The sequence below is a fragment of the Lolium perenne genome, chromosome 2 (assembly GCF_019359855.2).
Source record: "Lolium perenne isolate Kyuss_39 chromosome 2, Kyuss_2.0, whole genome shotgun sequence".
NCBI lineage: Eukaryota > Viridiplantae > Streptophyta > Magnoliopsida > Poales > Poaceae > Lolium > Lolium perenne.
The window spans coordinates 48,207,733-48,221,794 of NC_067245.2; positions in this window are offsets into that span (position 1 = coordinate 48,207,733).

Genomic DNA, 14,062 nt, shown 5'->3' on the forward strand with positions numbered 1-14,062 from the left:
AAAAGAGACACTTCTCACCTACAAATCTGCAGCTACTTAACACTCCAAAATGCCAAAGCGGAACGCGTATGAGCGGTAAAGAATTTTCTTGTTAGGCTTGGTTGTGCAGTGTTGACGTGTTGTGACAAGTACGGTGTTAGCAGTAGCATACCTTGTTGGGTCCGTGTTGTGTTTCAAGAAGCGAGTCCGACTGAAATGCTTTAGAACGCTTACTGGTCATTCCTTGCTCTATGTTATCCGACGCATGCAGCAACTAAGCTCACGAGCCTCATGTTTCTATTTTGAGAAAAGATGTATACACTCCAAAATACCAAAACGTCCAAGCATTTGTCTTGAATTATTGCAATAAGTCAATTCTTTGGTACTCCTATGCATTTAATTTGGACGAGTGACTTGAGGCATTTCCAAACTCCTATGCAACGAATATGCCCATGACTTGGAGAATAAAATACCAAAATTTTCATGCTCTCATATATCAACTTCCTAGTTCGTTGTCATATGCCGGTATATCCATATGATTTTTTTTGAAAAGAAGACCGTTCTTGAAGCCTCGTGGATACGCTGGCCCAGTTCTTCTTCATTTTGCAACTGGCTTACCTGATCTGTCCATAATCATGCTACGATCAAAAACACACTTGAGCGAAAAGTACACATATTACGGATGCATGTTTAACTTAAGTCTGATCAACGAGTTTGCTACTAATTTTACCACCATTTATATAGACACATCGAAATATGTCCATGGGTCATGGAAATCAGTAGCGGAGGAATGTGAGACGTAGTTTTTTTTGTTGTTCTTACATCTTGAGACCACCCTACAATATTCTCAGAACTCTTCTCATCCTCTTCAAGACAAATCCTCTGCAGAAATACAACATGTAGCTTATAAGAAACTACAAGTAAAAGCAAAAGCCAAATATCATTCCTGTTTGGTCTTGGTTTGATCCATGCTGCTATTGAGCTACGCGTCACTAGTGTACCTTTTCAGGTCAGATACTAGATCCACGGTAACATTGATCTTCCTTGCTCCGCCGAAGCAGTTGACGCCCCCGTTTCATAGAAAGGTAGAGCAGAAACACATTGAGACTGTTCCGTAAGATTTCCGGAGACCTCCCAACCCTAGTGTGATCTATCAATTAATCTTGAACGCAAAAGCACGATAATTTCATGTACCACTACTATCTGCCACACAAGAAGCTACATTTGTTTTGGGTTACTAACTATACTTCCTCCAAACTCTCAGTCCTCTTCCCTTGATTACCAAACACACTGTAAGGTACGTGTTCTGGAGGGCAACCACTCTGCCACTTTATATCCTCATTGTGCCCTGTCTCCTTACATGAACGATATGGTATGCGAACTTGCATCTGTTGATGTCAATACAGCTGTACACTCTTTAGATGGAAGTTGGCGACACAAGTACAAACATGTGAATAAATACATAGGCATATACGCTTTGTAGAGGACTTCTTGGATGATAGGCCTGCGTTTTAGGTAGAATCGATGTAACCCCGAAGGTATCGGAACTACCTGAAGTGCCGAAAGAGACACCTCTTCTCGCCTACTAATCACAACTAGTACTTACATGGAAGCTTCTAACCTCCTAACCAGACACTTTCTGCATTTGCTTGGGGGTGGCCAAGACACAGTCGTTGTTACACGCTCACCGTTACAATACTCAACACCATCTAGATTATGGACTTATGGTGCTCCCTCGCTGAGGAATGATGCCTTTCATCAGCACATTAGCCTTCCCTCTAAATGCCTCCCTCAGGGTACGCAGTGGCTGCAAAGACAATCACTAATGGAACAAAGATGAGCGCAGTCAAGTTCCTCGCTCATGAAGGCCATGCACGACCGTACTGTAGTCGTAGAAGGCTACTAGTCGTTGCCGTACTTCTTCTTTCCAATGTCCTTCTACTTTTTTTTTGAAACATCATATATTACGCAAGCAAGCCGCCTCATTAAAAACCTTCCAGTCCCCTTAGGTACCCTGGTAAGGAAAAAAGTGCGTAAGAAACTTGCTGCACCGAGTTCAAATAATAGTTACATCGTTGAGGAGGAACGGTAAAATAAAGCTAGGAGGCTCATCAGCCCAATTACAAGTCGAATTTGTTTCATAAGAATTCCTAGCTAATTCATGTGCCACCTCATTTGCTTCTCTAGGACTAAACTTGAAGGAGATCTTATCAATGAGAGAAGCCAGATCCACACAATCAGCAAATATAGCAGATGATTCACCCCACCAAACATCTTCTCCTGAAAAGGCTTCAACAGTTTCAGTAGAGTCTGATTCCATGATCACATTATTGCATCCGAGACGATTAGCGAGGGCTAACCCTTCTCTCATGGCCATAGCTTCCGCCATCGCCGCCGAGGCAACGGACGGAAGAAAGGTGGTAGATGCCGCCAAGAAGTTACCCTTTGAATCACGGATCACTGCAGCCACTGAGCCTGCATGAGTATCTTGGTGAAACGACCCATCAACATTAACCTTTGTTTGAGCCGAATTTGGTTTTTCCCAGCGAGGCCGATCAGCTGGCTTGGATCCCACCTTTGATGCATTAGAAACAATAGAAAGAATTGACATTTTACACCTGAGCATGGGCGGAACTGATTCTTCATGAGTTCGCCGGCGCCGTATCCACCAGAGATACCAGCAGGCAACTCCTATAACCTCCTTCTGTCCAATATTATCAATTCCAGGAAACTTCTTTTCTTCATCACGTAAAAGATGCTCGAGAATAGCGGAACCTGACCTATCAGTGAGTTGAGCTTCCTCAATTGTATTAGCAATACCCAAAGAGCTCCATAGTTCCATTGCTGTAGCACAACGGAAAAGAAGATGCTTAACGTCTTCAGCTTCTTGCATGCATATTGGGCATTGACCAGAAGTGCCAATATGGCGATTTACCAGAATAGACTTTAGGGGAATAACTCCATGAAGTGCTCGCCATAGAATTTTTTTAATCTTACTTGGAAGCTTCAAACCCCACACCACTTTCCAAACAGGATTCGTCGCCGAGGAGCCAGGAAGAGCCAATTGTCCCGCCCTTGCACCAAAAGAGAATTTCCATTGAAGATGATAACCTGACTTTACAGAGTAGCACCCGTTCCTATTAAAATTCCAAGCAATGAAATCGTCAAATCCTTGGTTAGTTAATGGTATCTCCAGAATTCGGTTGACGTCAATATCATAGAATATGGTTTTAAGCAGATCCAGATCCCAGGAGCCTGAGATCGGATCGAGGAGTTCTGAAACCTTTGTGAGCACCGCCTGACCGCGGGGGGTTAAGATTTTCCTGTTCGGACTAGATGGTATCCAAGGATCGGTGTAGATATTAACATTTTCACCAGTTCCAATTCTCCATATATATCCTCTCTTGAAGGCAGCAATGCCAGCCACTATACTTTGCCAAAATAAGAGGACCCCGACTTTGGTCCCGCCTTCAAGATATCACCCTGAGGATAGTATTTAGCACGTAACACAGTTGCACACAGGGAATCCTTATCAGTAACTAATCTCCAGACTTGTTTAGCCAACATAGCTAGATTAAAGGAATGAAAATCTCTAAAGCCCATCCCTCCATCTTTCTTTGGGTAGCACAATTTCCACCATGCTAGCCAGTGCATCTTGTTGTTATTCTCATCATCCCCCCACCAAAAGCTAGAAATAGCATCCATCATGCGCTTGCAGATTCCTTTCGGTATTAAAAAGACTGACATAGCATAAACCGGAATAGCTTGTGCAATAGCCTTCAATAATATTTCTTTACCTCCAATGGAAAGTTGTTTCTCCTTCCACCCCATAATACGCTGAATAATCCTTTCAATGAAATGTTCAAAGCAATCACTTCTATCCGCGCCCACCAGAGCTGGGAGCCCTAAATATTTATCAGAAATAGCTTCCGGGCTGATATGCAAAGTTTCACAAATTTCTGCTTTTATTAAGACATTTGTATTGGGCGAGAAGAAGATGCTTGATTTTGCAAGACTCACCAGCTGTCCCGAGTTTGCACAATAGGTATCCAAAACTTGTTGTAAGGAAGTTGCATTATTCGTATCTGCCTTCATGAGAATAAGAGAATCATCAGCAAAAAGTAGATGCGAGACTGATGGTGCATTTCTGCACATCCTTACCCCAGTAATGCCACCAACTTCTTCTTCATACAGCAAAAGACTGGATAACCCCTCAGCACATAGAAGGAACAAATAAGGGGAGAGAGGATCCCCTTGTCGAAGACCTCTAGTCGGAGAAAACATATCAGTTTCGTCAGAATTAAATCTTACTTGATATCTTACCGATCTGACACACGCCATCATTATAGAAATCCACCTCTCAGCGAACCCCAATCTCCTCATCATATTTTCTAGAAATATCCACTCAACCCGATCATAAGCCTTGTGCATATCAAGCTTCATTGCGCACACCCCATTCACACCATCTCTTTTGTTTTTAATTGTATGAATACTCTCATAGGCTAGGAGAACATTATCAGTAATAAGCCTTCCTGGTACAAAAGCGCTCTGCATAGGAGAGATGACTTCTGGGAGGATATGCTTCAGCCTCAACGACAACATCTTTGAAATTATCTTATAAATCACATTACATAGGCTAGTAGGGCGAAATTGTGTAATTGAATCCCAATGTCCTTCTACTTCATTAATCCATTCACATGGATTTCATGTCAATTTATACTTACACAAATTGGGCCGAGGCAAAATAAAAGGATCGTGATATCGGGAGCACGTTCGGTTTCTTTCCCCTGCGTGCGACGCCCTCTCTGCCGCCCGATCAAGATCCAAATGTGGTTGCAAAATTTGAAAAATAAATAACTTGTGGAAGTTGTTGGGCCCCACATGAGAATTAGGTTGGCAAGTTTCTTATCCTATCGTGGGCAGAAGATCCTGTGAGATTCGTGCGTGCATAGTAATGTTCAAAATAAAATTAGACTCCTTCACAGTTTCGAATATTGCAAAAAAAAGGGGGAAATCTAACGGAAAGCGCCTCATAAGCAGCACTCCCGTGCGACGCGCCACGATGCGTGCAAATGGCATCGCGTCCTATAAGGAACCGGCACTTTTTTCCATCGCAGGCTCGCAGGCCCCACCCGCACCGCGTCACCTTATCTTTATCGCTGTCCACAGAATCCGTCTTCTCTCTCGCAGCGTGAAGCTGAGCCGCGAGCTGGGAGGTTGCAGAGCGTCGGCGGCGGCGAGGATTTGCGACGTACCCGTGAGGAGGAGGAGCCTCTGTAGACTGTAGCGGGTGGAGGCCTTCGCCGGTGAGCATCTGCGGCGCGCTCGCGATGAGGACGAGGCCTTTCGCCGGCGAATATCTCCGGTGCGCTCGCGAGGGACGAGTCTCTGCTAGAGGGGTAGGCCTTTCGCCGGCGAGCATCTGAGGCGTGCTCATGAGGAGGAGCAGGAGGTGTTCCTCTACCAGCGCAGGGAGGCCGTCGCCGGCGAGCATCTACGGCGTGCTTTTCCGACGAGGTGGAGGTGTTCCTCGCGGCCTCGCGAGTGAGGCTGTCGCCGGCGAGCATCTCTGCCAGGACGTGTGGAGGAGGAGCCCTTCTCTATGGCAGGGAAGCCGCTGACAAGCGCGGTACGCAATGACGAGCGCGTGGAAGAGTCTTCCGATCTTGTGCTATCAACCTGGCAGTTAGGCTTTAATTAACCTGGAAATTAGGCTTAATGATCCTGGCAATTTGTCAGGTACTCCTGTTGAGAGGGCGGCATTAATATGGCAACTAGGCCAAATTAATCTGTCAATTACGTAGTATAACTAATTTTGGCTCACTACTAATAATTCCGGTAATTAGTAACAAGTAAATATGGTAGCTAGGCATAAATACTAATCGGGGTAATCTGTCAGGTAATTAACATGGCAGTTACTAACACAAATCCTGGCAATTTGTCAAGTAATCTAATCTGGAGTACTAGTTACATGCGATTTAGTGCACCAGTACCATGGCGGCATGGCGTGAGAAATTTGTGGCTGAGCTTTTTACTACTTGCTTTATTTTTTATGCTTATAAATCAGAAGACACAGACTGTGCTTGCATGTTGTACGTGACACACCGTATTTCACTCGCACATTTGGGCTGTCTTCCGTCTTAAACACTCAGCATGCGAGCCGCCGCACGGAGGACGTTTTGTGCGGCGCCGCTGTGTAGCAGCGTCCAAAAAAGAGAGCTGCAGGTATCTCGGGCTACAAAAATGCACTCCCGGTATAACCATATGATTTTGTTCAAAAGAAGACCGTTGTTGAAGCCTCGTGGATACGCTGGCCCAGCTCTTCTTCATTTTGCTACTGGCTCCTGATCTATCCATAATCATGCGCCAATCCAAAACACACTTGAGGGTGAAGTAAGCATACTAGGAATGCAAGTTTAACTTACTTAACTATGATCAATGAGTTTGCTTATCATTTTAACACCATTTATATAGACACATTGAAATATGTCAATGGGTCACGGGAAATTAGTAGCCGTGGAATGTGGTTTATTGTTGTTCTTGAATCTTGAGACCACACTACAGCATTCTTAAAACGCAGAGGAAGCTTCTGACAAAGCTTTCTTGGGATCGATTACCCAATCAGGTATTTCTGAAAGAAGAACTGCCTCCCGGGTCGCACGGAAGAGCGACTCCGGAGGCGATAGATCCCGCCGCCAAGGAGAACCCTGTTCCAAGGCTTCCCCCGGGCCCCGGCTGCTGTCGCCGTTGGTTCTGCCACCGCAGCGGCGGCCTCCCGTTTCCAGCCGCTTCAGCCCCTCGGGTGCAGGATCTCTCTCGCGGATAGCAACAACCTTTGGGTCATTCACCTTTAGCGGATCGAGGAGTCAAAGTTTGGCGGCGTGCCAGGCCGATTGGCTGTATGCCCCGGCGGTGCAGTTCTGTGAAGGCATCGAGGCAAAGTTGCGGGGAGATTCAGTGACATGAATTGGACGCGGTTGTTCCCGGCATTCGTTCTGGTCAGTTGAATCTAGGGCCAAGTCGTCTCAACAAGGCTTCCTTGCTTTGGTGCCAGATGCGAGGAGGCAGCCTATACAGTTGGTGCATGCTTTCCATCAAGATCTGGTGAGGTCCGTGTAATGCTACTAGATTGGCTTTGTGAGCTCTTGGCAGCTACCAGTACCTGTGATGTTGCGGCAAGCGATGCTTGGTACTTCTCGGCAGCATGTTCATGGGCATGTGGTGACATCCACCTCAAGGACAATGCGCGGAACTGTTATCTCGAGATTGAACGTGGATTTTGAGCGGACCTTATGGCGCCTGGCCCTTATCCCGCACCGTCTATTTCATCAAAGGCATCAAGATTGGTGACTCGTTTTTTGCGTAAAAGACCCTGGATTTTATTAGATTCATATTAGGTCGTCCTTGCTGCTTATGAAGTTCTTCAGAAAATCCAATGTGTATCCATTTGTGACGTTCTAAAGTTCTTCAAAAAATTGCAGTGTATCCATTGTTGCAATTATAAGTAACATTTTTGTTGCAATTATAAGTAACATTTTTCCATATGAAAAAATCCATAGATCTCTTGATTTCAACCATAGATCTCTATGAAGTTCTTCACAGATCTTCATAAGAAACAATATTTAGGCATGAAGATCTAACACAAATAAAAAGATATCCTTGAAAAAATATTCAGAAGATCCATCAAGAATAGGAAATGGATCCATTTGCTCATACATGATCCTAACAACTAGTGGATCCAGTAGATTCACACAAAGATCCATACAAGATCCTACGAAGATCCTAAACAGAGAAAAGGAGGAAGAAAAGAAAAGAAAACGAGGAAGAAATCCATCCGGCCGCCGGGATCTTGGACCACCCGCCTGTCCGGCCGCCGGGATCTTGGAGCAAGCCATGGAGGCGGAGCCGCCCGACCACGACGGCTCTGGCGCGGCGGAGCCCATGCAGCGGCCCCGTCCGACCACGCCGGCGCGCGAGCGGCGAGGAAGCGGCCCCGTCCGACCACGCCGGCGCGCGGGAGGGGCGTAGGGGGGCGACGAGGAGGAGCTCGCGTGCGTCCTGGCGCTCCTGAGCAGGGCGGCGGCAGGCGGAGACGGATGGCAGGCGGAGGCAGAGGCGGGTGGTGGGCAGCGGCGGGTGGCGGGCGGAGGCAGGATATGGGAGGCTGGGTCGGGATCTAGGGTTGCTGGCTGTTTGTGGCCCTTTATATAGGTTAGGAATACATCTGAATTAGAGGAAGGTGCATGGGTTTTTTTGTAAAATGGGCGCACGCGAATCTCCAGCCGCATCAGACGGACGCGATAAGGTGCGGGCGCCATAAGGTCCGCTCGTTGTAACGCTCGAGATTCAAAGCTAGAGGCATGGTGGATCGGATTGGTATGGAGGCGACGTAAATGGATACGGAGCGATCGTTTGCCACCGCGCGGTCAAAAAAGCAGGCGGCCAGACGCATAGTGACCGTACTGTCCGTGGAGACGCAAATGCGTCCTAAATATACGTTGAGTTTGTGTCTCCGTGGACGCTCTGCGGGCGCACCGAGTGACCACGGTTCCTCACGTAGGGCCCGTCGTGGCAGTGGCTCAGCCTGCTCACATTCCCGCCAGAGGTCATTCTCAGCACCAAAAACTCAAAGTTGAACGGCGCCAACACTCTAGCCCCTTGCGATGGACGTCCTCGTCGCCGCAGTCTCCATGGATTCCAAGGAAACCCTCCCAACCACCGCCCCAGACAACCCCATAGCCACCGCCACAACCCCGATGGAGACCACCTCTCCGGCGGCTCAAAGCGTGCGGCCATTGGAGGCCGCGAAGCAAAGCCGAAGGTGCCAAAGAAGGTGTTGTCGAAGGAGGAGAAAGGCGCCCAGGCCACGAAGCGATGGGGCCGGCACAGTAATCTGAAGGAGATGAATGCAGCGGAGGTGGCCACACAGTAGGTGCAGGCCTTCGCCGAAATGGCCTGGCAGATGCAGGTGAAAGCCAACACCCACGTAGGCCTGCATACTAGCCTCGCGAAGGCCATGCTCTTCGTCAAGCAAGAGAGGATCCTCGGCGTCGCTCCCCCGGCCTCGTCGGTGAGCTCGTAAGTTCCTAGCTGTGTCCTGGAACGCCTGTACCCTCACAGGTCCACGTGGCGTCCCGATTCGCATCCGGCGCCGCACCGGTCCAGTTCAACGGGGCCCCAGTCCCCAACCTCAACCGGACGCCGAGAAGCGGTGACTCGTGCCCAGCCGTGACACAAAATACGCAACCGGCCCCGGAGGAGAACATGCCGGTGCCATGACTGCATAAACGGTGCCCAGCAAAAAGGCAATGTGTACTGGGCCAAGGTGGTCCAATAGTACAATGAGAGAAAGCGCCACAAGCCCTACGAGATGTGCAACGATCGCACAGAAGAGTCCATCAGAAAAAGATGGACCTACATCAAACAGGAGACCTCCTAGTTTTGCGCCGCCATCAATCATGTTGTTGCCCACCCGGAGAGCGGCATGGGCGTGATGGCACTGGTAAGTAATGGACATCGTCATTCCATCTATTTATGCAACATTTAGCATATCATAAACATAATTTTTTAGCTACTTTAAGTATCCAGGGCCTTGGAGAAGTTCAAGGCAACACATAGGAAGGGCTTTTATATGATCCATTGTTGGGACAAGCTGAAGGAGGCGCCGACGTGGATGGTTGGCTATGAGGCCTACCATGAAGCTGTCAAGAATGGGACAACGCCGTTGTTCATCAACGGCAAAGACGATGATCTTGGGCAGAAAGCCTTCCCACCTCGTCCCCAGGCCATAAGGCTACCAAGACCGATCTTGCCCGGGAGGCATCAACCCTTGTGTTGAGCCAGACTTTGGAGAAGCTCATGGCCGAGTCTCAAGCCTCCCTGGACAAAAGGGAAGAGAAGAGGTGCCTAGAAAAGGAGGCCTCTACTGCCATCTACCTAAACCTCACAAAAGAGACCACTGGGGTCCAAATGATGGACGTCGAGGCCAAAAGAGCAGATGTTGAGGCCTAATGGCTTGATGCCAAGGCCAGAAGGATGGACCCCGATGCCAAGATCCGGGCAGAGGACACAAGGATCATGCTGGCCGACTTGACCACCAAGGACGACGACACCAGGGCCTGGTTCCTAAAGAGGCGCGCCGAAATCCGCGCGCGAGACAATCTCCCACGCCCATGTCAAGCACCATGGTCTTCCTTTGGACTATATTTGTTGTTCTGACCATGGTGTGCCCCTTTTGAACTACATTTTGTGCCGTACCATGTGCACAATCTGATGGACTTATTTGAGACCTAAATTTGAGCCAATCCGATGGCCATATTTTGGTGCAATTTGCTTGTTTGCGCTGTTTTGGGAGATTTCAAAAAAAAAAGGCCCGCATGCAGGCAATATGCATTGGCCCGCTGGGGATACCCCTCGACGCAAACGGACGTCAGGCCATTTTCATGTCCGCGGATCGATGCAAACGGTCGCACAAGGATAATTCGGACGTTTAAAATGCGTCACCCTGTTGGAGATGTCTTTATGGTGCTCCCTCAGTGAAGACCGATGCCTTCATATTAGTTAGGACACTTCATATGTCCTGCCTCCCTACATGAAAGATACTATCTTGCATGTGTTGATGTCAACGAAGTTGTACTCACATAAGATGGAGTTGGCGACACAAGTACAAACGTGTGAATAAATACATATGCATACACTTTCTAGAGTACTTCCGCAACAGTGTCCTGATGCTTCCCTTAAAAAAAGCCTGGTAACCAAATTGCCTGTTCATTAATGAAAAAGCATGTGCATCAATTCTTCTAATCACAGCCTATGATTTTCTTCATAAGTTGTGCAAAAGAACTTCCAGCCACGCTATGTGACCCATGAGATGTAATAAGTTATCAATTTGATGTAGAGGCTGGAGCATATTTAATTTCTCCATTTCGAAAAAAGCAAGAAAGCTTACAGGAAGTACAACAAAAAGCAAAAGCAAAACAACATCCCTTCCTACCCTTGCTTTGATCCGTGCTGCTGCTGAGTTGCGCGTCACCAGAGTAATTTCTCTGGTCTGATACTAGAATGCGCTCCACCACAAGACCTGTAATCCTTACCCCGTCGGATGAGTTGCAACCCGCTGTTAAAAAAATTGAAGAGCCGACATACATGGTGTCTGTTTTGAAACATTACCGGAGACCTCCCAACCCTAAATGTGCTCTAACAGTTAATCGTGAAAACATACGTTGTATGTGTTATTTCTCTCTACAACTAACATGTGCCACACTGAAGCTACATTCGTTTTGTAATGAGTTGTGGAGGGAGACCACCCTGCTATTTTATAGCCTCACCATGCCATGTCTCTCTGCATGAACGATATGGTATGTCAGCACGCGCATGTGTTGATACCATTAGCATACGTATCTTGTTGGCTCCGTGTTGTGTTTCAAGAAGCGAGTCCGATTGAAAGGCTTGAGAACGAATATGCTTACTCGTCATTCCTTGCTCTATGTAACTATCTCAAGCAGCAATTAAGCTCACGAACCCCATCCTTCTATTTTGAAAAAAGATGAACATTCCAAAATACCAATGTCCAAGCATTTGTCTTGAATTATCACACTAAGTCCGTTCTTTGGTACTCATATGCTTTTAATTTGGACGAGTGGCCTGAGGCATTTCCGAATTCCTATGCAACACCCTCCCCTCGCCGTCGCCATGGGGAGCGGCTAGGCAAAGCCTGGTCATCACCGAGGGTGGCAGGGACTTTCCCTCCTCCATGCGCATTCGTGTGTTGGTGTGGTGTTAGCCGAGCACCACGACGGGGTGGCTCACTTGCACAGAGAAGCGCGTGGGGAGGTTGCTGCGTGTTGGACGGTAGCCCTACAACGTTTCGGCTGTAGAGGTAGGTACCCCGGGCGGCAGCCTTGGATTTGGCGGTGGCGGCGCTCCTCCTAGAGGGGCTGATTGTCTCCCTCGGCCTCGTCATCAACGCCTTCGCTGGTGGCGGAGGTAATGGTGGTGCTGGACTTCATGGGACTGCTCGGTCTCACGCAATGTACAGTCTCTAGAGGAAACCCTAGATCCTCGGATCAGTCGATGGTGGCGCTCTCAACGTCATACCCTCCATGGGGCATCATCTATGAGCTTCTTTGTTGCGGTCGATTCTCATCTCCTTTTCCGGGCAGTTCCGGGGCGAAACCCAAGATCTGGGTCTCCCGGATCAGGCTATGGCGGCATTCGGCGTCGTTCTCCCTCATGAGGGCATCGTGTTTGGACTTGATGCTGGCTGGAGGGGATCTCTGACGAAGTGGTTTGCATCTACCTCATCGAAGTTGTCGGCGGCGTGGTGCAGCGGGGTCGCTGTGATGGACGTGGCTTCATGGACTTACGCAGGGTGGTGTCGTCGATGGTAGACCTGGCAAGGTCAATGCGTTGATCTTTCCTGGAGATGGTATGCAGGAAGGTGGTGGCAGCGACTTCTCGAACGTGTGCAGTGGTGTGCGTTAAAGTTTTGCTAGACCAGTTTGAGTTATTTACGAATAGGGCGTTTTGGTTAGGCCTCCAGTTTGACGATGTGTGTTGGTGAGGTCCGGACATGAGGCTCCAACACGATCACCCCCTTCATCAAGCTTGTAGGTGTTGCGACATCCATCGGTGAGGTGGCTTCAATTAGATCTTGTATATATGTTTGTTGTAAGATTCCGTTTAACAATTTTAATAGAAGAAAGTTGTGTGCATTATTTTGATGTAGAGGCTGGGCTAGAACGTTCATTTGAAAAGAAAAAAAGTTCATCGACATATGCCGGTATATCCATTTGATCTTGTTGAAAAGAAGACCGTTGTTGGAGCCTCGTGGATACGCTGGCCCTGCTCTTTTTCATTTCGCAACTGGCTTATTCATCTTTCCACAATCATGGTACGATCAAAAAACACATACTACAAATGCATGTTTAACTTAAGCCTGATCAACGAGTTTGCTACTCCCTCCTTCACAGTTTATTAGGCGTGCGCGTACCCCTAGATCATCAATTTAACTTATATAATTTAAATTATATAATACAAAAATTATATCATTAGAAAATAGAACATCTGAACTTTCTAATGATATAATTTTTATAACATATAACTAATGCTAACTTGATCAAATTTGCGACCTAGGAGTACGCGCGTGCCTTATAAACTGTGAGAGAGGGAGTAATAATCTTAGCACATAGACACATTGATATATGTCGATGGGTCATGGGATAGCAGCCGAGGTATGGAAACTTGAGACGACCCTGCAGCATTCTCAGAACTCTTCTCATCCTCTTGATGACAAATCCTCTACAGAAGTACTACATGTAGCCGAGCAACTTTTTTTCGAAAAGGGGATATGACCCCAGCCTCTGCATCGTGATGATGCACACGGTCTTTATTATTAATACTCAGTCTCAACAAAAGTATGTTGTACAGAATTCACGAAAGACACATGATCGATACATAAACCAACCATGCAAAAACTTAACACTCTGAAAACTAGACGAACTAAGCATCCTATAGTCGACTAGTGTGACACCATCCAGTCTGGGACAAGATACCCTGTGCGACCGTCTGGAGATGGTTGCATCCAATATCCATAAATGCCCGCTGGTCCTGAGGAAGGAGTAACGCCCGTTGTTGCACCCAGTGCACAACCATATGGATAACCTGCATAATATTGAAAGAAGTTGAGTTGTTAAACACAATATTATTCCGACACCTCCATATTGATCAGCATAGAGCGGACACACCAATGCGTATACGATCCTTTGCTTTTTTGTCAACTTCATTTAACCAATTGTCAAACATATTTGTAACATTAGTTGGAGGTGAAAGGTCAAAAGAGAAAAACACCATGCGCCAAAGCAGTTTTGCAAAGGGACAACTTATAAATAAATGTTCAATAGATTCTTGAGCACCACAAAAACACCATGTAGACGAGCAACTTCACTCATGAAAGCTTGATAGAAACTACAATCAAAAGCAAAAGCTAAACATCATTCATGCTTGGCCTTGCTTTGATCCGTGCTGTTGTTGAGCTACATGTCACCAATGTACCTTTTCAGGTCTGATGCTAGAATTACTGGGC